The sequence below is a fragment of the Macaca thibetana genome, chromosome 15 (assembly GCF_024542745.1).
Source record: "Macaca thibetana thibetana isolate TM-01 chromosome 15, ASM2454274v1, whole genome shotgun sequence".
In the NCBI taxonomy this organism is placed as follows: domain Eukaryota; kingdom Metazoa; phylum Chordata; class Mammalia; order Primates; family Cercopithecidae; genus Macaca; species Macaca thibetana.
Window position 1 is genome coordinate 70,737,946 of NC_065592.1, and position 26,893 is coordinate 70,764,838.

General features: G+C 35.4%; 1 protein-coding gene across 35 annotated transcripts in view; it reads left to right on the top strand.

Annotated features, from left to right (window-relative positions):
* PTPRD (protein tyrosine phosphatase receptor type D) overlaps positions 1-26,893 on the top strand; it is a 2,337,809-nt gene that overhangs the window by 667,513 nt on the left and 1,643,403 nt on the right. For all 35 annotated transcript variants that reach the window (XM_050761934.1, XM_050761936.1, XM_050761930.1 and 32 more), the window contains exon 4: positions 16,432-16,534. The gene's annotated coding sequence lies outside the window, so the exon portion shown is untranslated. The remainder of the gene's footprint in view (positions 1-16,431; positions 16,535-26,893) is intronic.

The window sequence follows — 26,893 nt, forward strand, 5'->3', positions numbered from 1 at the left end:
ATCATTCACTCATTCATTCATTATTCATTTGTTCTTTATCAATTTCATGCTGCCTTTCCAGTGTTATACTGGAGATAATTTCCTTTGTTTGCTGACAGTGCTTACTTAAGAGGACCTGACTGTATCGCTGTTAGGCTTTCTATGCCTACTATGTGATGGGAGTAGATTGCCTCTCCATCATCATCTTCTTTGCTTCGCTAAAATGCAAGCTCTTTAGCATTTAGTTTGACCTGTACTCTTTATTTTTTAGTGGGAAGCCTTTAACATTTCTTGCACAATTATTTCAATTATTTATAAAGTGAGCTGAAATGGTATCTTTATCTTAATAGAGGTTTAATCTTAAATCTGAGTTTTGTTTGTTCCAGAATCTCATTCTGAATTAGATGCAAATTGATCTTATTCCTTTGTAATATTTTTCTAGCTAATCAATATAGCCATTTGAAGGAAAAGTCTACTTATATTGTGTATATATAGTTACTTGTATCTATTACTTTATCAATCTATGTTTCTATGCACAAATAATATTGCTGGGATATACACAGAAATTGCTATGGAAAAAATAGGAACTGTGTGTTTCAGATGGGAGGGAGGATTATTATTTATTTTTTATGTATAAAGATGTTCATTATGTACATATTGTAGTATTCTAAAAAACTAGTTAATAAATATTCATGGATTTCATATTGCACTCTCAAAAATGACAGATTTTCTATTTCTGCATTATTTTATATTGTTTTAAACTATGAAAAATTTATTGTCTGATTATATATTTTATAAGTAATGTTCTTAGTAGTAGTTCTCATATAAGGTATTTTCATAATGTTAAAACAACATGTTTAAAGTTAGTACTTTTTAGAATAAATATACTTAATAGAAAAATGATACAATTATATTGCATGCCTCTCTAAATAGACAGGTTTTTCAGTAAGGCTGTTTATAGGACAATTATCTATTTTTTTTTTTTTGAGACAGAGTCTCACTCTGTCACCCAGGCTGGAGTGCAGTGGCACAATCTCAGCTCACTGCAGCCTCCTCCCAGATTCAAGTCATTCTTGTCCATCAGCCTCCCGAGTAGCTGGGATTACAGGTGCACACCACCATGCCCAGCTACTTTTTATATTTTTAGTAGAGACAGGGTTTCACCATGTTGGCCCTGCTGATCTCAAACTTCTGACCTCAGTGATCCACCTGCCATGGCCTCCCAGAGTGCTGGGATTACCAGCGTGAGACACTGCGCCCAGCTTGATCTTTCAATCAAGTCCCCTGTAAACCTAGAGTCCTTCAAGGTAGCAAATGGATGGAAAAATATAATTTTAAAAAACACAGCAAGGAAATCCTCCATTTACACCAAAAGCAGCTGCAAAGGCTGATTGCAACATTGAGTGTGTGTATGCCAAACAATTTCTTCTGGGCATCATATGGCATGTGTCAATAAAACCCTATGGTGGGAAGAGTGATCTATGTAGCATGAGCATGACATAAAGCATTGCCAGATGGTACCTGCAGAAACTAGCTAAAATATGTTTAAAATTGGTTGCTTCAGCAGTGGTTACAATAAACATGGAACTGATGGGATCTCAGTGAGCGTAAGTCACGTAAACCAATATCACAGACTGTTAATTTGCTCCAGTACAAATACCAGATCCTGCATGAAATGTTTAATGTTATGGTAGCTTATCATTACGTTAGAATTCTCCAGAGAAACAACCAAAAGTGTGTGTGTGTATGTGTGTGTGTGTGTGTGTGTGTGTGTCTGTATGCGCATTTGCGCGCACGTGCACACGCGCGCGCGCACACACACACACACATTTTAAAGAATTGGGTTCCATGATAATGAAGTCTAAAATCTGAGGTTCAAGTGACAAGGTCATTAGGTTTGAGACATAAAAAAGAGTTGATGTTGCAATGCAAGTCTTAAGGCCTTCTGCAATTCCCTCTATTTTAATTTTTTTTTTAATTTCAATAGCTTTTGGAGCATAAGTAATTTTTGGTTACATGGTTGAATTCCATAGTGTTGAATTCTGAGATTTTAGTACACCTGTCACTGAGTGGTATACGCTGTACCAGTATGTAGTCTTTTTATCCCTTTTGCTCAGGTGAGGTCAGTCTTTTGTTCTGTTCATGCCTATAACTGATTAGATGAGGCCCATTCACATCATGGAGGGCAGTCTGCATACACAAATTTTACTGATTTAAACGTCAATCTCATCCAAAGATATTGCTGCAGAAATATCCAGGATAATGTAGACCACATATCTGCACACCATGACCCAGGAAAGTTGACACACAGAATTAATCCTCCAATTTGGTTTTACATGAACAAAATAGGTAAATCTAATGGATATATGATGTGGGTCACCACCTTTGCATTTTTCAAGTCTTTGATGTTGGTACTAATTTCTGCAGTTCTTCCTAAATTCATTCTTGCATAGGATTTTTTCTGGCTACCACAATGTCCCTTAACCCACAGGTTTGAGAACCAATATGAAGGCTCTTCTACTTGCCAGTTATATCATTCCTATATAGGCATTTAAGAAATATTTGCATTTTTAAGGGAAATAGCTGCCAGATAAATGAACGTATCAGAAACACTGTGCAATGGATTTGGAATAAATTTATCTCCTGGTCTCCATAGCCCTTGCTCTAACTGGGGGTTCCTGACAGTATTACAGGTACTACTTCAGTGTTTAAACCCTAGTTCTAAACGTCTTTTAAATTTCTGGGCATTCACCTTTCCCCAGTGAATAGTTATCCAGGCAAAATGGTGCAAGGACTCTTTAGGGAAGGGAGAATATTTATTATATATATTGTTAATAGTGTTGGTCTTTCTCAGTAAAACCAGCCTTCCGTTCAATCATTGTACTCTGAATTCTGTGAACTAACTTGATGGTCAAAATGAGTGAGAAACAATCTTCCATTGCAATGAATGATGCTGGCCTTCTGCTTACCATCATTCTATTTTCCACCAATTTTGTAATTGAACAACATCCTTGTTTGTTGTATCTATATCTTGCTCCTAGGAACACTATTTTCCAGTTGTTGCCAAAAATGCCTGTGGGTCAAGACACTATGTACTGCTGAGCATTTAAAATTTACATCTCTTATATCCACCTTCTTTTTAAGTGCCATCACCTGGTTTCTTACATGCTAGAATTCCACTACAGAGCCCAATAATCTCCCACCTTTAACCAGGACTAAAGAACACAGCCACATTTGAGCTCTTCAAAGTTACCATTTCTCCTTTCACCAATGTGAAAGACACATAACTTTGAGGTGGTGAGTTCTCAGATCTTATCTGGTAAATCTCCTAGGCACATACCTTTGAGGTGGTGAGTTCTCAGATCTTATCTGGTAAATCCATTCTAATTTTACTACCATCCTCAGCCTCTGTCCCTCCTCAATACTTTGCCAAAAATGTTCCAGCATCTTTCCTTCATTTCCTGTAGGCCATAATTTTGAGCAAAGTTCAAGGAGAGATTCCAACATACATATTTGGGCCAGGGCCAGGTGTTCTTACCCACATACTCAATTAAGATCATGAGTAAATGCTGGGTATCAATAAATTCTCTTCACACTAGTCCTTACATTGCTCCCCGACCTTAGTCCAATAAACTAAATTGACTGCTACATATTTAATCTTGTTTCATGCTATAAATACTGGCTAGGCACTACATTTCCTGTGGTGTATAATCTGTTTCCTCCTGATGCAGAATTATACTTCCCCAATCAAACTATACTGAAACCTCACCCTGGTTATTGGCCTGAAGGCATAGAGGGGCTGTAGGAAGGGATGTTGAGGAAAATGCCATTAACTTGTAAGAAATCTATGTCAGATATATCCCTGTACGCCCTCCAGGCAAGGGGAGGAGAAACTTTTCTCAAAAACACTGGAGCGTTCTGCTTTTGACAGCCAGGAGGATTCAGAAGAATTTAGGGGTTCAAAATTCTTATGCTCATCCACTCAAATGTCCCTCCCTGGGACTTGATTTCTCACGTTTTGTTTTTTCAGTAAGAGCCATAGCTTTGTCGGAAATTTATTAAGGCTAGATGATGTTTACAGTTCTACCACATTCATGATTAAAACCTAAGTCTAATTTTTAACACAGCTGGCCTTTTAATTATAGGAGATAAGAATACCTTCAAACATTGCCACAGAGGCCCTTAGGCTTTTATAGCTTGCCTTAGATTGGAGATGGATGCCCCAAGATTATCACTTTTTTTTTTCCTCAAAGCTTCTAATTCAGTTAATAGAAGCTAGACCTCATTATAGTTCTATTGTCCCTGAAACGTTAAAGGGCTACATATACATATTTCACCTTCCTCCTACATTTTATTCTAACTAACCTGAGGTGAAAATTCCTAGTACTTATGACGCATTTACATGCCATGGGTTATCACCACCTCAGCTACCACCAGAAATGGAATCTCTTGTTACTTTCATGCCAGTGAGTAATCCAACCCCAAAATTCTATTCTTAGAGTCAGCTTTCTGCTGCTATGCCTCATTTCAAATGCTGTAACCTAGTTTTCCCAGAAATCAGAACAGAAATTATGTGCTACTACTGTTATTTGAGACCATACTCCCATGTAATAGGAGTGAGGGAAGGAAATGTGGGGAAAAGAATAAGAAAATGCATTATTGATTCAGGGATACAAAAGATAGTTTGATCTTCTACTTTCTTCTTAAAAGCCAAATAAACTAGGTCTTAAGACAGTTGGTCCGAAGAAAGAAAAGGGAGAAATTTCTCCACCAGCTTCCCTAGCTCGTTTGTCAAAGTTGTGCCTCTTGGGAGACGAACTCCCCACAATTCTACATTGCGCATATGTTCTGTCTAAACACGATTTCACAGCATCCCCATCTGGATGTCACATGGAAGTCCCAGAGAGATGAGAGTTGTGTAGCACAGGTTTAAAACAAATCATTTTCAGGTTAGGTCAGCATAAAGTCAGCCACAGTTCACACAAAGGTTGCCGTAACAGTGACAGCTGGGACAAAAAGCAAGGCCAGGGAAACCTGAAGTGACACAGGAAGTGTATCTGATATCTATGGGCTGGGCTATGATGATACGTTAAGGATAACTGAGAGACTTGATCTTAAGAGTCACACTTAAGGAAATCGTTTGGTTACAGAGACAAAAATCAATTTCACACTGACTTACACAAAAAGGGAAATTTATTGACCCTACAAACAAATTTTATGCTAATACTGGCTTCAGAAGAGCCATGATTCAAGAACTCATTTGGGATCATCAAAGATTCAATTTCCTTTTTTTGATCTCTACTTGTTCTTCAGAATGTTGGCTTCAGTCTAAAGTCAATGTCACACCTGATCTGAAGACAAGACATGACCTGAGGCTACATACTTGCTTCCCATTCATCAAGAATAAAAGTGTTTTTTTGCCAGAGTTTCCAATGAAGGCATAGAGATTCAGAATATGCCTACCCCTTAGTAGGACTGGGAGCCTGGATGTAGTGATTTGGCTTAACCTAGGTCGTATGATTTTTCCCTTTGGTATGTGAGTAGCATTATCCCTGGGAAAATATATCAACTCTCAACTAGAGCTGTTGCAAAGAAGAAATGTCCACATGAAGATTGAGGAAGGAAAACAGGAGTGATTATCCCAATCAGTAAGTTGTTGCTAATTGGTAGAAATCAACTAAATTTAAAAATAAAAAAAAATCACAGAATGTGGATTTCATCAAATAATTAAGGTGTTAATGGGAGGTAATTTTTTAAGTCTTATAATGTTTTAAAAGTTAGGAAGCCTTGGTATATAAAATGCATTGCTTTGGTCTCAATTTTTAAAATCTCTGGAAAGTGTTTAGAAAATGGCTACCATTTTGCCAAAAATATGAAAAATGAGAAACTCATAAATATTAATGAAACACTTTTTAAGTGAATATTTTCTACAGATCATGGAGATAATTAAGCATAACAAAATCATCGCTTCCATATCTTCCCCTTATGTTTGAACTTTCTCTGATTTTGAGACATATAAACAATTCTTACAATTTTTGTTCTACATCTTGTTTTCTTGTATTCTTCACCCTTCACCACAGAAATCTTAGGCCCCCCACCCATCCTGACATTGCATCAGATAGTGTTTCTCGTTGCACTGTAATATTAATTTATTTAGATAACTCTGTTAACTGTTTTATTTATATTTCAAATAGTTCTTAAAATTTATGACTTCCATATCTTGTTCTTTGCAATTATCTTTTTATTGTCATAAAATTTGTCTCTACTCCATCTTTTTTGCCCTTAAACCTTCTGTTGAGATCAAATCTAATATAATACTACCTATTTCTTGGGTTAGACTAATAACTCTCCTTTCTTTTATCTTTTTAACAATGCTCCTAGAGTTACTGCCATTGGATTACAGAAATTAAGTGAATACACTTCTTACAGCTTTGGCTAAATATTGCATACTTACCCTTAACATTTTACCTTTGGGAAAAAAGGTTTTGTAGAATATTGTGTCATCAGATACATAAACCAATCACCAAAGAGTTGAGGCTAAAAGTGTGCAGCTATTCAACTTTCAGTGTATCTCTACATTTTACTTTTATTATCCTTTATGTCTTACATTTTAAAAATGTTCATCACCTGCCATTTATTCGCCAAACATTCTGTAAGACTTATTATTTTTCAGACATGTTGTTTGATATTGGGAATGGGTAGGGTGATGCCAGATTTTGGGAGAAAAGAGTGGCAGCAATAAGGAATACACATCCCTTCCTGGAATATCCCAATCTATTGAGGGAAGATAGTCATATTTTTAAAAAATTGAGATACAGTGAAAGTCGTGTTGATAGAGAATGGCAGTGCAGTTCATAAGTATAGTAATAGAAAAAAAACTGTGCTTTAGAGAGGATAGCCTCATATTCACAAGGAAGATGACCTTGAATAGGGTCCTGAAGGATGAGCAGACCCCATAAGGCGAACAAATAGTAACACATTTTATAATCAACAACAAAAATCTTGACTATTCTTCATGTTCTGAACTTTCTCCTTTTTCCTCTGTCTTCATTTTTACCTTTCTTCTTCATCTATCTCCCTTCTTCATAAAATCAAGAAAAAAAATCTTGCTAGTGGGATATTCCTGCAACAAGGAAACTCATAGATGACTTCTAGACAAATGAAGTTCCCTACTGACCTGTTCCCTATAAGCCTGTCTTTCTTGATTCGTTCTATCTAAAAATAGATACGTGTCACTGTCAGGGGTGGCTGATTTAACAAAATAATCTTAGTAGGCACCATTACTTGAATCTCTTTATGATTTTTTTTTAGGTTCATACATGTTACAGGAAAAAAAGTCTCTTGAAAGATGAACTACTCAAAACAGTGCTAACTTCAAGTATTTTAGTCCTTTGAACCAAGAATCAGAACTAAAATCTGACTTGACCTTTTACTACCTACATGCCATGGTATTTTTTATTTTATCTCCAGAGCACATGTTAAGTATAACTAGAAAAGAATCTGGATACCTAAAATTTACCGTTATGTTCCAAAGTACCTTACTGAAAACTAAATGAGAGAATATCTGTATAGTTGAACTGCTCATTGTACTGAATATGCCTCCTGTACATGTAGGAATACATGATCAAGGGACGTGTCAACTTTTCAGTTCTTCCAAGTTATTTTTTATAAAAAGATCATTTCTTTTGTGGTATTTTGGGGTTCTTGCGATAAAAATCTCATTTTTCTAAGGCATTTTCTGATCTTCACAAGCAAATAGAACTTTATGCATGGCTTCCAAAATCAAGATTTTAATATATATAATTGTTATTCATTTTGTCATTTGCATTATAAAAATGATAATGTGTCAGCACATATTCATAGTTCTGCTTCACATAATGTTGCACTTCAATTAAAGCAAATTTTAAGTTTCAATGGAACTACTTGAGTTTTTGCTTTAATTTTATTGTTAAAATCCCTTGATCTTTTAGGCATGGGTTGAAGTAAAATAACATTTGTGCCTTTAGAGCTTAGATGTCTGTTACTGCATTAGAGGGTCTCTGTATTGCATAAGATAGTTCCCAGTTTTTCCTCTGATCAAGCTGTTCTCCCAGAAGCCAGTGTTGATGCAGGAGGGTTGGAGGAGCAGTGGTCTGGAGACCTGCAAAAAGGAAAGAAGATGCTTCCCTTTGTAACAAGAGTGTGCCTCGGTAAGATCCAGGCAAAAAGTCACAGTCAGCCTCAGAAGTGGATCCCTTTTGGGAACTGATAAGCAGCTATTTGGGAACTGATAAGCAGCCTCAGAAGTGGATCCCTTTTGGGAACTGTACTCTTTCTGTAAGTTTATTTTACAGCTACTTTGAAGAGGGAGTTTATTTTTTAAATTAATTTGACACAATTTAACATATAACCTCTTGCATGCCACCCACTAAGCTAGATATTTTCAGCCATATATAGTGCTTTGTGCATCTCTCAATTATACTTATTGTAACATGGTTAATTGTCCACACATTTTTACCTATTCATTAAATAAGTAAGTATTGATTACCACCTATTTTCTAGGTATTTTGCCAAGTGCTGGGAATGAGCAAGATGTATAATTGCTTGTGTGTAAGCTGCTTGCAATCTAGTGACGAAGAAAAGCACAAAGCCTTATTATCTTAGAAGGTGCAAGATAATGATTTAGTATGCATGGCAGATTTAAATACTCCTCTGTAACCAGTATCCAGCTAGGGAAAGTGAAGGATGACAAGTGGGAAAGTGAAGGATGACAAGTGGGAAAGCATCCAAAAGGTTTCCTCAAGTTCTAACATATAGTAGTTTTTATATCATTTAATTTGTATCATTTTAAATTTTACAATAATTGTTATTTGGTTATTTACAAATGTAAATTACCATCTTTTTAAGAAAAGTTCACATCTGTATAGATTTATTTTGTGTGTGTGTGCGCTCTTTGTTTCTGATTTTTAACTTATTTTTATTATGGTCAGAGAACATGGTCTATTGGATTTCAAATTTTGGAACTGTTTTAAGATTTGCTTTTCAACATCAATCTGGTTGACTTTAAGAAGTATTCCATTTATGTGTGAAAATAATATATGTAGATACTCTAATTTCTCCCCTGTTAAATTATCTTGATTACAATCTAGCATCCTCCTCCAATTTTACTAGAACACACCTTGTCATGGTCACCCATGAGCTCTATTTTGCAAATGCAATGTACACTTCCCAGTCTTCAACTTGCATTACTTAACTGCCACCGTGGACACAGTAGAACACTTCTTTTCGAACCACTGTTTTTGGTTGGCTTCTGGGACCCCACTCTCTGACTTCCTACATATTTTGTTAACAGTTCCATTTTACTTTTTCTTGATTTTTATCTTCATGTCACTGGTATCTAAAGGTTGGACTACCCAAGGCTTTAGTCTTTTGACTACCCAAGGCTTTAGTCTTTTAACTCTTTTCTTTTCATCACCCTTTGGTGACCTCATGTGATCTCAATGCTTATAATACTACCTATATCCTGATCACTTTCAAATTTATGCTTCCAGTTCTATTTTTCCCTTAATCTCAGATTTATTTACCTCCCTATTAGTTTTATTCAAATGCCTAATGGGCCTCTTACAATTAACACTTCCACATGGATCTCCTAATAATCCCATCCAAGCCACTACCTTGGTAATCGACTTAAACTGAAAAATGGTAACCTCTTACACAGAACCAAAACTGTAGTTATACTTGATCAATTTCTTGTAACATACCACATCAAATCTGCTCACAAATTCTTTTTACCTTCAAACATACCCATATTGTAGCTACCTCTCACCACCTCTCCACTACTACTTCTCTGGTCATATTCATCTCTTTTCTAGACTTTTACAGTAGCCCTTTTTATTGTTTTTCTGCTTCTCTTTTTTTTTTTTTTTTGAGACGGAGTCTCGCTGTGTCGCCCAGGTTGGAGTGTAGTGACCGGATCTCAGCTCACTGCAAGCTCCGCCTCCCGGATTCACCCCATTCTCCTGCCTCAGCCTCCTGAGTAGCTGGGACTACAGGCGCCTGCCACCTCGCCCGGCTAGATTTTTTTGTATTTTTTAGTAGAGACGGGGTTTCACCGTGTAGGCCAGGATGGTCTCGATCTCCTGACCTCGTGATCCACCCGTCTCGGCCTCCCAAAGTGCTGGGATTACAGGCCTGAGCCACTGCTCCCGACCTCTCATTTTAACCTCCTTCAGTCTCATCTCTACATTTGGCCAAACAGGATCTTATCTACTTTCTACTCAAAAATATCCCACTGGCTTTCCATTTCATTTGAAGTAAAAACTAATGTCTCCAGTTTCTAAAATAACCTACTCAAATTTAGATGATGTATCTCCTCATTACCCTGACCTCCTCTCCTCTGTGTCTTTCTCATATTCAATCCATTGCAAAAAAAAAAAAAAAAAGATTTATTGCTGTTTTTAAGCAATCTATGTACGCTCTCTTCTTAGACTTTGCTCTTCATGTGGCCTATTCTTGGAATACTCTTCGCCCAGTTATACGCATGCCTGACTCCCTTTTTTCCTTCAGGTCTTCACTCAAATATTGCCTTAGTAAGAATTTACCTCATTCCCATATTAAAAAATCACAATTTCTTCCCAGGTATGTCTTACGTCCTTCTGCTGTCTTTTCTCCTTAGCACTTATTGCTGTATTATATCATGTAGTTTATTAACCTTATTTAATTTTTGTACTCTCTACTATAATTAAAGCTTCATATGGATTAAGAAGTATGTGCATTTTATTTGTACTCCTGTATTTTAAGTGCCAGTCTTAGTGCTAGCATGTAGCAGATACTCAAAAAATGTTTGTGGAAATACTGAGTAAATGTTGTATCAAGTTGTCACCTGCACACTGGACACCTTACTGTTCCTCAAATAGGTGGACTGAGACAGATTAGTATAAGTAGATATCTAGTATAGGTTGTTAAGGAGTTTTGCAGTGAATGATATCTGTGAAAGAGAAGGGAACAAAGCAAGAATGGGCAAACAGGAATGATGAACTACAATGCAATCTCAACAGAGGCTTCAGCCAACATCACAGGAAGCTTTTCTGTCTTGTGGCTAACAGGCTAGGCCTTTCTCCTCTATATCTACCAGTCGTTGGGCTCAGACTATCTTTTAGTGAGATATTGGTGAAGGAGCATGGACAGCTTAGGGCAATTTGCAGATTGGGATGAGAGCTAGCGCTAGCAGTCCAGCAGCACTCCCAGCAGCTTGGAAAGAAAGAATCCTTTAATCCTGAAAAGGGATTTTTCAGTTGTCTACTGTACTTAGCAAGCATGCTGTGGGCTTAAGGCGGCTGTTCCCATTTCCTAGAAGGCTCTTCTTCTAGAGAACTGCACAATTAGCTTCTGTGCCTCCTTCAAATTCTTATTCAGACGTTGCTTTCTTGAAAAGACTACCCTTTTTAATTTTAAATTAAAATGTCCCCATCCAACAGCCACAAGCCCACAGCTTCTAATATCTTCTAATATAGCATATTATTTGCTTAATTACATGTTTGCTGTTCATTGTCTCCTCCAACTAGAAGATATACTCCATGAAGACAGTAATTGTTGTCATATTTGTTCAATAACACAATTGACTAATACTTAGAATACTACACATAGTATTCCAAATATTTTGAGAATGAATGAATAAATTTCAAACTTCCTATCTGACATTGTGATATTTTGAATACCTAATTCCAGAGAGTGGTGATAGCCCTTTTATTCTGACTGCTGCACAGGGAAAAATGAAACAGAGCCTGACTGCCTAGAACAAACCTCCACTGCAGCCCTCTGACAAAATATTCCAAGGCCATCTCCGCCTTTTATAACAACTAGGAAGGAGATAAATCTTGCCTATTAGGATATCTAACAAGTTCCAGGTACTAACCTGGTTAATCAAGGGTTAAAACAGATCTACTATTTCTTCATTTTGAGTATGATTGTGCTACCATATTGTCTCAGGACCAAGGAGACTTGGGTAGGCTAACAGCCTAAGTAAGACTGACATCAAGCTACACCCACCTTCAGCTTTTGCCCCAAGAGTTAGTGCAGGGAAGATGCAAAGGAGCAAAATGCCACCAGAGGGCACTGTGGCACCTCTTTGTGATTTTCAGGTTCCATATATGAGATTGTAAGAAAAGCTTGGGACAAAAGCTTTAAAAAAAAAAAAAAAAAAAAAAACCTCAGAGCAATGTTTTGCTGATGTAGTTAATGGCTTTCATTCATTTTGAAAATGCATAGGATAATAAAGAATGTTATAAATTGCAACTTGGATAAAAAATGGCAAAGCTATTAACAGAAATTTCACAGAAAAATATACACAAATGACTTTAAATATTAGGAAAACATGCTCAAACTGCCTTACAATTTTTAAAATGCTAATTAAAATAGCATTAATATAAAACTTTTCACCTGTAAGATTTGCAAAATTCTAGAAGTCGGCCCACCCAAGCAATCTTGTAGATTGTTGGTGGAAGTACAAATTGGTTTGATTCTGAAGGAAGGATATCGGGCACTATATCTGATGTTACAGATTCATTTGCCCTTTGACCTTCCTACACATACTTATAGAAATATATTCTACAGATGTGTATCTTATATACAAATTGATGCATAAATAGTAACTTATTATAAACTCTTAATAGGTAAAGGGGTTTTTAAAATCGTTTTTGGGAGAGTGCTGGTTAAATTATGGTATATCAGAAAAATAGAAAAACATGAAGCTGAAAATAACAAAGACGCTTTTTATTTACTGATATAATACCCCCCTACCTTTAAGTGAAAAAAGCAAGGCCCATAATATTGGTAAATCATTCAATTTTTTTAAGAAGGTAGAGAATAAGAATATATGTATGGTCCTACTCATTTGTATTTCCAGAGGGAAATTTTGCAAGGACACACAGATGCCAATCAACGTGGTTTTGGTGAGGGTGGGAAATGGGGAGGATGGAGGCAAGTGTGAGAGTAATATTTTGTCCTGTGCACTATCTCCTGTGGCTTAGATTCATGACTCAGGAATTCATTACTTAGTCACAAAACAGAATAAATGTTTTAACAATTGATGGGGTAGAACTTTTGGCTGGGCATTCAGAAAATGTTGGGGGTTCAACTCTTTGTTTTAAATCTTTCAAATACATGAGATATACAAAGAAGTATTTGTTGTCATAGTTAACTAGTGACTACTGATTTTTCTTCTGAAAATCAGTTAATTTTAGTGCTTTTGGCAACCTTAGAATGAATGACATGAATTTTCCAGCAAGGCTTCCCAGAGAAAAGTTACAAAAGTGACTGGAGTTTCCTTTGGGACCTCTTCAGAGTTGTTCTACTCTCCACCGTGCACCAGTTGTCACAGGCTGATCTGTCCGTTGGGAAAAGAGGCTTGAAGTTTCTGAACCCTTTCCTTACATTGTGACAAACTGATCATAGATACACACATTTGGCTGGGCGCAGTGGCTCACGCCAGTAATCCTAGCAGTTTGGGAGGCTGAGGCAGGCGGATCACTTGAGGTCAGGAGTTCAAGACCAGCCTGGCCAATACGGCAAAACTCCATCTCTACGAAAAATACAAAAATTTGCCAGGCGTGGTGCTGGGTGCCTGTAATCCCAGCTACTCGGGAGGGTTAGGCAGGAGAATCACTTGAACCCGGGAAGTAGAGATTGCAGTGAGCCGAGATCATGCCACTGCCCTTCAGCCTGGGCATCAGAGCGAGACTGTCTAAAACAAAAAGATACATTTCTTCATTCACTTTATGTTTATTGAATACTAAGAACCTAGCTGTGAACCACCTTTTGAGCATACAAATCTGTCAGACATAGCTTTTCCCTTCCCTCACAGTCATATAGGAAGCCAGGCATGATCTAAATCAAGCTTGTCCATCCCATGGCCCACAGGCAGCATGTGGCCCAGGACGGCTTTGAAGGTAGCCCAACACAAATTCACAAACTTTATTAAAACATGAGAAAACATGAGATTTTTTCGGAATTCTTTGTTTTGCTCATCGGCTATCGTTAGTGTTAGGGTATCTTATGTGTGGGCCAAGACAACTCTTTTTCAGGTGTGGCCCAGGGAAGCGAAAATATCGTCCACCCCCCAGCTCTAGGTGATTTGTTGAGTGCTGTGTGCCGTGGAAGAACAAAAAGGGAATGGTCACCTTTTCTTGATTAAAAAGCTGGAGAAAGCCTTCAGATCATATCTCATAGATTGTAAAATATGAGTAAGAGTTTTCTAGGCAAACCAGGGTTGAGAAGTAGGAAGAGAAATCATTCTTGAGTGGAAGGAACAACCCTTATGAAAGTGCAGAAGTTTGAAAATAGATGACCAATTAGAACAAGTGGTGAAGAGCTCAGCATGATTGGAGCATTATATGTGTCTGTTGATTTAGTTTTGTATTTCAACAGGAGAGCTACTGCCACTTTTGTTAATATTATAGCCTCTAGGTATGTTATGCCATTTAATCTAACAAAACTCTGCAGAATGTATTATTATCTCTATTGTACAGATAATGATACCAAGATTTATAAAAGTTATCTGTCTAGAATTATACATCTAGGTAGAGGTAGGACTCAACTCTAATTTCAAACCCCATTCTCTTAAGTATGCATAAGAGTGTTAGCTGGATCTCTTCTATTTTTCCTTTAGAGTCACTCTATGTCTTTTTCATCCTAATCCCTTACCCTGGTAACTAGCCTGATGGAGTTCATTGACAGGCTCCAAAGCACTCAGGCTTCCAGTGAGGTTTGCCCCATAGGTAATCTAGTCAAGAAACCAGAGGTAAGGGAGACAACGAGAGGGGTTTCTTCTCAGACTTCCATCTGTGCTGCCATCTTAAACTACCTGTGACTCCCAAACAAAGATCATTGCTCTTCTCCAAGAGGCCCTCTCCACATATGTGACTTCTAGATGTCAGTAACTGCTCCCTCCCCTCATCACTGCAAGTCTAGAGGTGGTATCATCGCCATCATACCTTCCTTGTAGTTTCCCCACACACAGCCTGCATTTTATAAATGGATTCCTTATTAAGCTCTATTCAAGTTACCCTAATTTGAAAGTGCCATCTGTTTTCAGCTGGCACAAGATCCATATTCAGAAGTTATTATCTAAGTGAGAACTGATGAAAGTTTATTGTGGCAGTAGCAGAAGAAATGAAGGCGATTAAGTGGATTCCAGAATGATCTGAGATTAAAAAGGGCTACAAGTAGAAAACAATATTTGCTTTTAAGGTTTGAGTTACATAAAGCAATACTGGTGGGACTTTCTTGAGCCCTTCACATCACACTGCATAGAAAAAACTCTTCAGCTAAATGAGTAATAGCAAGATGAGACAAATAAGTGGTTCCAAGCTTGACACCAGAAGACAGATTTCAGTGCATTTATTAAAATACAGGGAGTCACATGATGCATTTGCAGAGGGTGTTACCAGGCATCAGGTGATGATCCAAACAAGCAATTAATGCCAAGTAGGTACAACAAGAGGCAATTGGGTACTCTGGCAGGTAGATCAAGAAATAGGTTTTATTGACCTGGTCAATCCTGGTTTTGAAGATTCAGATAATCAGTGAGCATCAAAAAGGAGGTCAGCAAACTGCAGGATCTTCATGAATTCAGTTCAGCAACAAACTCCAAATCTTGGGTAGGCAGAATAGGCAAATCAAAGACTGCACAAACCACAAGAAGATTGCAACAGTTGCTGCATCTCTTGCATTTTTAGAGTTCCTTACAACCACCCAATTGTCTACCAAACTAGAGCAAGGCTAAAATACTAAAGGTCAGTAGCTCTATTTTTGGGCAGTAAAAGACCCTACCTGGCACATTCCATTCATACAGGAGCCCTGCTCTATGGTTTTTGTCAAGCCTATCATCTTTATCATGAGGTCAAACTGTCTATTTCCATAGTAGCAACACTCTGGTGCATTTGAAAAACCATCAGTGTTCTTTATCAGTGTTTCTCAAGTTGAGAAATATAAAACAGCATAGGCATAAAACTAATGCAATTGCATTATTACATTCTGTTTCCTACTGAGTTCCTTTTCATGGTTAAAAAAAGAGGAACTCAGAAAATGAATTATTTTCAACATCAGCTTCTCTCTGGAGTTTAAAATGTATTTTGATTTACAGTTTCTAAGGACATTATATAGAAAATGGCTTCCTAAATTAACACATCAATTACTTAAACCAAATGGATAGGAATGATTGCGCTCAAGTAATAAATAACCTTTTATAAGGAACACTTTATAAAAGATGAAATATAGATGGTCCCTTTGACTTATACAGGTGCTATATTAATCACTCAGGTGTAAATTATAGAGGTGAAAAGTTTATGCTGCTTTCCTTTGTGTTGAGCATTCTGATAAATGAGTGTCTAATGTGACAGGAAAAGATAACATAATGAATATCTTATTGTGCTTCAAGGAACGTGAAGAAATGACTGACACTATATTTTGTTCCAGGTAGAAATAAAAGGCAAGCAGTTCCTGGCCCGTGATATTCCAGTTAGAGGTGTCTGACTGACAGCATGTTGGCACCGAGGGAAGCGATGGGCTTTGGCTCCAGGTGAGTTCAGTATGACTGGGTTTGCTAGTTTTCCATGACACAAGATACGTGTTTTTCAGACTTTTATCTACAGAATTAATGATGTAACTCCCTCAACCCTTTAACTCTTTCAAAATACAAAAACACTGCATTTCTTTAAAAGATAATAATTTTAAAATTCAATAGTGTCTTTAAGTCAATGCATATACTTTTTAATCCACCTAATTTCAAGTTGTAGAATAGGTAACTATGAATGAATTTCTTTCTGAACTGAGGATCAAAATACCTGAGCTAGAAGTAGAATAAATGCTGAAACTTTATAAGAGTGAAAGCTGTTTCTAGTAGTGATCAAGAGTAGGAAACCAGAGTTATCATTAAGCATTTCAACTGGCACATTGTCCAGTGCCACCTTAATGATAATCACCTGTGGGCGAGTAACCCTTCAGGACCTCAGATTTTGTCATTTCTGGAGTGGCAATAAGTGCAAGCAGATAATCCAATAACTCAAAAGACTCCTTGATTCCCAGTCTTAAAATTACAAGAAGTAAGAACTCTGTCTCCAATTCCAGTTATGATTCTGTCCGAGTCTGTGCCTTCAGAAATCCATAGCCAGAATATATTCATCCCATCATGTAGAGACATTAATATGAAACTTTGGCAAACTGAATAGAATAACCGTTTAGAGAATGAAAAATACATATTATACAGCTCATTTTTTAAATGATTTTTATACACTATAAGAACTAAATGATAAGCCTACACATAACTTATCTGTAATTCACATGGAATCTGTCTTCCACAGTTTCAAAGAATAGTAAAGAAGATAAACTCATCAACACTAGTGGGAGAAATGCTATAAAATCGATACAAGAAACGTAATAAGTATTTGGTCTACTTATCAAAAATCTTAACAATCCCTCCCCTACAGCAATTCTGTATCTTGTGATTTAATATAAGTAAATAATTAGGAATATCTGATAATATTTAAACAAAATTGTTTTTATAGTCGTTGTAATACAAGTGAAAGTTATAAACAGCCCAAATATATACTTGTATAAAATTTATAAAATATTTTTTTCTAATGGTAAAATTCTATGGAATTATTAAAACATATGCTGGAGAAAAATATGGCATGAAAGAAGGAGCAGGCATATATTTAAATTTTAGAAATTGGATTAAAATGTCTTATAACTTTTATGTGTATGTAGAGAAAAAAGACGAAAGAGATCAATATAGTAATTTTTAATTTTTTTAAAATTTTTAACCTCTTTACAATGAATTTTTTTCTATAGGAAAAAAGTAACTTCTAATTTTGAAAATAGGCACTGAAATTGCTTCATAAAAAGGATAGAAGAATAATGAGGTCGTGAAAAAATAGTCACCATATTTTCTAGAGGGATTAAAATCAAGTTATAACACAGAATTAGAGTAAAATTCTATTTGTGTAAAAAGCATATTTAAATATATTTTCATTTTATACTAAGGAAAATTATAAACTCAGGAGAGTCAAGGTAATAATTCCTATTTAGTAAATGCCTAAAGTCTTTTAAAAGGAATGAAATTTGAGTAGGGCCTTTAAGGGTAACCATACAGAAATTTGCTTTTAATAGTACTTATAATAATTAAAATTGACCTGTTTAAATGGATAAACATACATATTATACTCATTTATATTGTTCTACTTCATTTAGTGGAAAAGTATAAATAATATGTATTTCATAAATTTAAATATTATTTGTGTCAAGGGTAAGCAGAATAGCCATACTGATATACTCAATGTTATCTTTCATCATACACTTAAACTTTATAAATACTGCATTTTTAATAAAAATTACATCATTATATAATCACAATAAGATATATTCTTTATTAAACATTGAAAGTTACTTCTGCTTCAATGCTTTTTTTGCAATTCTTTATCCAATTTCAATGACACATGAATGAGTTGTACATTTGTTTACATTTGAAAACTCAAACATACAAGAAATTGTTTTTATGTGAAAATGTCATTCATAAACTCTGTAGAAATATTGTTAACAATCTCTTTCTCAGACTTTCTGTTCTTGTCTTCCCTGTAGACTGTGGTTTCCAGGTGCATTCTTGCCCTTTTTATTCTCAGTGTGTGTTCTATTTGAATGATCTCACTTATGTCCATGGCTTCGATTTTCCCAACTCTGTGGCTCTAACCAAACCCACACTCTAATTGTGTACTAGATCAACATACCAAATGAACCGCAGGTATCCTAAACTGTTTCCAGTGCCAGTGTTTGGTTTTTCCTTCCTCCCTTGAGGTGTCATTTGTGTATCTTCTTCAGGAAGATACCCCTGGAGCTCCCAGCCCTAAGTGGGGTATTCTTATAGCTCTGCTTTATCTCATAGTACTTTTTATGCTCTGTTTTTGTTTGTTTTTTGTTTTTTTTCTTTCTTTTCTTTCTTTCTTTCTTTCATTTTCTTTCTTTTCTCTCTTTCTCTCTCTTTCTATTTCTCCCTTTCTTCCTCCCTCCCTCCTTCCCTCCCGCTTGCTTGCTTGCTTGCTTGCTTTCTTTCTTTCTTTCTTTCTTTCTTTCTTTCTTTCTTTCTTTCTTTCTTTCTTTCTTTCTTTCTTTCTTTCTTTCTTTCTTTCTTTCTTTCTTTCTTTTTCTTTCTTTCTTTCTTTCTTTCTTTCTTTCTTTCTTTCTTTCTTTCTTTCTTTCTTTCTTTCTTTCTTTCTTTCTTTCTTTCTTTCTTCCTTCCTTCCTTCCTTCCTTCCTTCCTTCCTTCCTTCCTTCCTTCCTTCCTTCCTTCCTTCCTTCCTTCTTGCCTTCCTTGCCTTCCTTGCCTTCCTTGCCTTCCTTGCCTTCCTTGCCTGCCTTGCTTTCTTTTCTTTCCTTTCTTTTCTGCTTTCTTGCTTTTCTTTTTCTTTTCTTTTCTTTTCTTTTCTTTTCTTTTCTTTTCTTTTCTTTCTCCCTGCAGACTGAGTATCTGACTCCTACACTGGGTAGTAACTGAGTATAACTTTGAATATGAGTACAGTCCACTATCTCTGGTATCCTCATAATATTGTAACCCATGTCATCCAAAATCAGAGCAGTACTACGGCAAAAGAAAACAGACCAGCTGTAATTTCAAAATAACTCATATTCTCTTTTTTGAACATGATGTCGTACAAGTAGACCACATTCATCACATAGCTCTATGTAACTTTTTAAATTTAATTTATCATGTTTTCTTCTGTTCTTCTCCCCCAATATGCACATCCTAAATGTGGGAGCTAGCAAACACTAAGTGGCGACTAGAAGGATCACATAGAGTTAGTGACATAGTAAAATAGGCGTAGCGGAAAGATATGGTATCTATTGCTTAGGCTCAAATATCTACTCTGCAATGTATGAGTTATACAGACCAGAGCATATAAGTCTCTTTGAACCTCTCAGATTTAAATCATTTATTTGCTCTAAATTGTCTCTATTTTATAAATCAACTAGTGTATTTGTGAAAGCCTTTTACAAACATTTTTAAATGTTTAAGCACCTTATAAGTGTGAAAACTGATATTACCAAGTGAAAATAATAGATAGCTTACCAAAGCATCAAGTTTAAAGAAAATAAGTGGCTTCAAACAATTATAAGTTTTCTTCCAAAATGCAGATTGTGTATGTGTGTGCATGTTTGTGTGTATGTAGAGAGAGATGACTGCTACTGAATTAGGTGCTGAATTTACTTTGTTCTTTATTTTCTTTCACCAAACACAAGGTCAGCTATCACTAGTCAAGTTTACAAATAAAATATTCAGATTAGTTAATATTCTAATAATAGTAGCAATGGATTTTTCCATGTTAATCAGTTTTCCACCTTATGGCATTGTGAGTCTGTCTTTGTTGTTGTTCCCATAGTAAAATATCTCTTTACTTTGTGTAAATGATCTTTACATATTTGCAAAGAAAATTCCCTCCTTTTCAGTTTAATGTAATTTGCCTGCCCATCAAATCAGCATGGTTCAATAGTTTATAAGGCGCTCTTTCTGTCCTTTGATAACAAAGGGGGAATTCAGTTCTGGACAAAAACTCAAGATAATGAGCTTGGCAACATAAAGAACTTCCTTTTATGAAATCCACTCACAAAATAAATGTGGTATGAAAATTAAAGGCACAGAATATTAAGACAGCATTGATTCATTGATCTGGAAATTAATTCTAACCATGTAATATTAATAACACTCCATGATCTGAAATTTAAGCTGCAGCTAACATGCAGCAACAAAAGTTATTTAGTATTGCCAACAACTATAGTAAAGCTGAATTTTAACAGTTGACATTATATTTTCTGGAGCACTATAATATTTTTCAAACTGTAATGAAATATTGAAAATGATCAGAAGATGAAAAGTTGTTCACATGAAGCAGAGTTCATTAGTCATTTAAGAATATATGCCTAGAATACATAAAAACAAGTTTTATGTTTGTTGTACCCAAACAACTTAGACTTCCAAACAACATATAGTAAAATCTGGGTGAATTATCTTGCTACTCACCAATCTCTCAACTGCATTTTCTTCCCCTGTATCCTTTATTCACATATCTCAAGAAAATTCAGATGACATGAAAATAAGCTAGGGCTAGAAGAATGAGATTGACTCTGAAAAAGATGGCTCTCAATGACTAAAGAAAGAGGCAATATTTCAAACAATATTAAGAACCTATGAACATTGAACTGCATTAGATGTGTGGGAAAAATAGATATTAATAATATACTGCTTGTAATTTATCCATCATAGGAAATGCATGATGTATTTAGATACTAAAGAGTATGTTATTATGTACACACACACATTCCTTTACATAACTATACTATTAGTGTTAGGTGCTAAAAGATAAGGAGAGATCAAACACCAATTGTTTTCCAGAAGACAGACTAGTAATTTGTATTAAAGCAACTGAGAAGGCTTCTTGAGGAAAGTTGAATTTGATATAAATCCAGTAGGGCAGATGTGTGGGCTGGTGTAGGGAATAGTACATACAGTAATAGTGAATTTGAATGTAGAGCGCATGTAGGAAAGGACAGCTAGCAATGCTTTCATAATAATGGGTAGTAATGGAAGATAATACTGAAAAGAAAACACAGAGATTGATTTAGGTGGGTTTTAAGTGTTTGCCCAAGAGTTCTTTATTTCATGCTCCTCCTCCAGCAGTGGGTGTAGTTTACATTGTGTTGTACCCCCAGTGAAATCACAAGTAGAAATGCTTTTAAATATTCTAACTTAATACAGAAATACTCAATATTTTATACTGGTTGAGTATATAATGGTTATTACCAAACCTGTGATGTTTATAGCGGTGCTTAAATATCACAAAACTAATAAGCAAAATTAATCTCCTAAGGCATATAAAATACAAACTTCAATTAACACTTTTTCCTGCAATATGTAATTATATTTAATTTTCCACAACACCAATAGTCTCAAGGTTACAAATCAAGAATTCTTGAAACTATTAAAACTAATCTTGGTGTATAACTGGAAAGCTTTTTCCATTTGTAATAAATAAAATTCCAATTTATGATATAATGCTGAAAATGTACAGCTTAAAATACAAATTTTCAGTGATCTTTATCTTTCTAAACAAATGCTAATGGGTAAACTATACCTTTGATTTCTCAAAACACTTGCAAATGTAGTTCTTTATTAAAGTTTCTCTTGAAATCTTCACATTAACCCTAGTTAGAAATTTTGGCGTTAGCTTTCAACTATAATTTTTGTCAACAATAAGTCATATATATTTGAAGTTTACAATTTTTATTTCTACCCTTTCTCAGTTATTTTAATGATATAATTCACAATCAGTGAAATTTTAAATCATGGAGTTTGTTTCTTTCTCTTTTCTGCTCGTTTCCTCTGTTGTATGCATTCAACATGTATTTACTGAAGAAAACATCGTTCCTAGATCTGAGTCGTCTTTCAAAGCCTCCTTGATGTCTTCCTTTTTTCTTTCCATATTCCCTGCTTTTATCCTCTTTAATGCAATTTGGGCAAATACAACTAAAAAATTTTATTAGGATGATCCCATTTCTGTCTTAATATCCACTATTTTTCCTCTCTATTGTACTGTTTTCCAGTAATTTTTCTCAGATGATTAGCACTACCATACAGTTATTCTAAAAAACTATTAAGGTTTCTTTTGCTCATACTGAGTTTTTAAGGGCTTGACTTAGGAAAATACTAGGTAAGTATAAGATAGATAGAATTTAGAAGTACAAGCCTGAAACTTAGAAGTTGGCCAGGTGCAGTGGCTCATGCCTGTAATCCCAGCACTTTAGGAGGATAAAGCAGGAGGATCACTTGAGGCTGGGAATCTAGACCAGCCTGGGCAACATAGAAAGACCCCATTTCTACAAAAACTTAAAAAATTTGCTAGGCATGGTGCTGTACACCTGTACTCCCAGCTACTTAGATGGGTGAGGTGGGAGGATCTCTTTAGCCCAGGAGTTCAAAGCTACAGTAAGCCATCACCATGACACTGTACTCTAGCCTGGGTGACAAAGCCAGACCCTAACTCAAAACAAACAAACAGCAAAAAAGGGAGCTTAGTATATAGATTTGATATTCTTTCTCACAAGTCATCATCTATCTAGCATTGCAGTGAAACAAAGATAAAAGGAAAAAAGGTGCTTAGAATAAATATTTTTTGAGACATGGACTTAGAAGTTAGCATAATGAGTGAGAGAAGGAATCTCAGTTTAGATATGCAGGTAGGTTAAGGTAGAAAAGTTTTTTAAAAAGTAAATGTTGTCATCTGCTGAATGCTGAAAAAAATTAGAAGTACTGAAAAAAGACCACTATATTTAATATTACCTTTATAATATTAAAAACATGTTTAAAAAAAACTAATGTGAAGTGAAGCAAATTTTTTTTAGTAATCCAAAACCATAAATCACTCTTCAAAGATTATATAATATAGAACCTCCTTCAAAGTCCTATATGTAAGACCTTAAATACCAAACATTCAGCAGTCACCCTCCTGTTCCCCAGATCCATGCCTGGTAGAGATGACAGATTACTTTAAATCTCAGCTTTGACTATATTAAATATACATATTTTTGCTTTTCTGGAGAGGGAAAGGTGTGAATTTCCATTTAATAAGGCAATAATTTTATCCTACCCTGTAATAAGAACTTTCTCACATTTTTAGGCAGCACATGGGCAATTATTGCCTCTCTACAGTAGTATAAGTCATCATTGCCACTAAAAATTTGTGAGCAAACTGTAGATTTATAATTTAATTTTGTACTGCTACAACCTGCTATAATAGTTGAATAACACTATCTGTAATAGATACTAGTTATAATATAAACACCGTAATATAGACCATTATATACCAGCTGCTAAAGTCAAAGGTATTGCTACTGGGCATTGACTACTTAGAAATTAGAGTAAACATATTTTATTTGTGGAAATGTACAAATTCTATTACACAAGAGGTGATTAATATTTCATGCACTCTAGATAGGAGTTGAAAACAAGGACAGAATGTGCTAGGTAGGAGTTGAAAGCAAGCACAGAAGGCGCTTCATTCAAACATAATTTAACATTAGTAGCAACATATGTCATAAAAAGCAGAGATATATGATATGCCTATCCTTGTACTGAATGCCATAAAACTTGAGCTTTCAAATCTCTGTCAAAGGCTATATCCTAATTTTTAAAGCAATTATTTTTAGAGATACAAAGGACAATAAGAACATCTAGACTCTTTTAAAAACTCCTTGTGATAGGAGATGGTTTTTATTTCAAAAGCATGCTGCATGTGACACAGGACCGTGTTTCTTTTAAAAAGTTTCTAAACAGAGAACTCGGGCAAGAAAGTATCATCAGTGTACTGTATTGCTGAAATGACTTCAGGGATTTTGTAGCAACATGAGTTGTTATAACTGTAAAATTTGCTTTTATTTTTATAAATAGGAGCTCATGATCTAGTAATCAAATAGTATTATATTAAGAGGCTTATAATAACAGCAACAATAATGGCAGCTTGCTTGACACTTCTCTGTACTACAGTCCTGCTCAACTGAGAAAGCAACGTTCAGCTCATGTATCTGGTTCTTTTGGTAATTACCTTAATTGTTTTTAATAGGCTTGTATTATCTTCATTTATCACCTTGAAACATTACCTAATAACTTCTATTGTGATGCTTGCATAGGAATTAGGTGCATCGATTACAGGACTCTCTTCCCACTATTCTCTCAATGTGTTTTTTTTCTGGTAAAATCATGATTTCCTATCTACGTGATTATGACTATGTAAATATTGTTCTATAGGTTTACATTTTTAGCATAATATCTTTACTTTTCCTGAAGTTTATAAGGTTTTCAGTGATTATTTCAAATTTCAAATATACAAAATCATCAAAATAGTTTAGTTCCATCTTTCATATGTTTAGATTTCACTCCTCTAGCCTTTCATCCTTCGGCTCCCCTCTCACTGTTTGCTGTCTAAGACTCCTTGTCTTTGTTTTTCTCTGTTGGACTTCTTGTTCCTAGATTGCGCTTCATTCTCCTTGATTTCAATACGTCATATTTGCAGAAGTACAACTTCTAGTAGCTTTCTAAAAATTATGGTACATGCGAAGTATACATTTTAGATGCATACTTGTCTTCAATGAACTTACCTCCACCCTTCCATCTGATTGAGCATTTTCTTGAGAATTTAAGCTGAAGATTCTTCTTGCTCACAATTATGAAAACATCATTTTGATGCCAGCCTGATTCCCTTTTTGTTTGTAGGTGACTTGTTTTACTTTTTAAATGGTTTTGTTGTACATTTTTTCTTCATATGAAACTTTTGAGCATTTCTGAAATTCTTGATATACCTTTGTGTGGAACTAATTTTGTTTGGAGATGGATTTTTTTGTGTTTGCTCAGAAATTTTCTTCTATAGCTTCATTGATAATGTAGTCTTATCAGTTGTCACAAATCTTTATTTATAATGTATTAATCAGCCGTTGGACCTTCTGCATTGGAAGAGGACCTCTCCTCTTCCTATCTTTTGTCATTTTCTATCTTTGTGTCTTTGTTTTAACCTTTGAGAGATTTTCTTGATTTTTATCTTCTACTCTTCTATTCATTAAAAGAAATAGTTTATTTGAAAAATAACTCTAACAGAAAGGGTGTAAAAATGTACAACACCTCACTATCTTTTACTCAGATTGCCTGTAGAGTTAACATTTGCCTTATTTGCTTCCTTTTTCTGTACACACACACACACACACACACACACACACACACACAAACACACACAGTCCTTATTTTCTTAGTGATTTTAAGTTACATGGTCTTTCACCGCTAAATATTTCAATGTGTATTTTCTAAGAATAAAGATATTCTTACATACCTACAGTATGGTACTAAGATTCAGTAAATGTAACACTGATGAAATACTTTGATGTAACATACTGCTAGCATTCTAATTTTATCAATTGAGCCAATTCTTTCTAGCATGATTTCCTTCCAGTATGTGGTCAAGCATAGAATCATGTATTGTAATTAGTTGTCATATCTCTTCAGTACCCTTCAATCTGGAAAACCTCTTCAGCTTTTCTTGCCTTTCACAATGCCATTTTTTAAAGATACAGTCCCTGTTTTTAATAGAATGTTTTCATTTTTGGTTTGTCTTATGTCCTACTGGTTTCTAAATGTTATTTATCACACTTTTCCAATAACTTCTTTTGTTAACTATTTTTATAGCGTTCATTTTTTGATTTTTTAACACATACTTTTTTCTCACTCCAATATTGGTTATTTGTAATCTTTCCCTGTTCTTTGATTATAGACATGATCTTGATTTCAGTCCTTTTCAGTCGCAGGTCTCAACTACTTAGGCTGAAATTTTGCTTCAGTGACTCTTCATTCATATTTTACAAGGGAATTTTAGAATGGGGGCTTGGGTAATATAATTGCTGTTCTAAAAACCAAGAAGGGAAAGAAGGTTACAGGTCCCTTGATCATGTGAACTTCCAGTAATAGCTCTGATCAGAATCTAACCTTTACCAGGTTTAATTTCTTCACAGAATGGTATACTTTGGATTCAAAGGATTCAGAGAAAGGGAGGTGATGGGAATGAAGAGGTAATTGCCCACTGTAGAGGGAGAGAGGGGCAACCACTTTAGAACTTGATGAATTTTTCTCTTTTCAGAACTGCACTTCATGCCTTCCAAAGCACTCAGTTTCTCCAAGTGGTAAGCTGCTCACAGCTTCTCTGAGTGATTTGCTAACTTTTTAAACCCATGCTGCTTGTGGGGCTCCACACTGTGGGCATATAGGCAGTACTTTCTCAGCCCTGCTATATGAATCAATTCTCCATCGGCTTCCCATCCTCCACAACTTATTGAATTATGGTACAGGGATTGAATG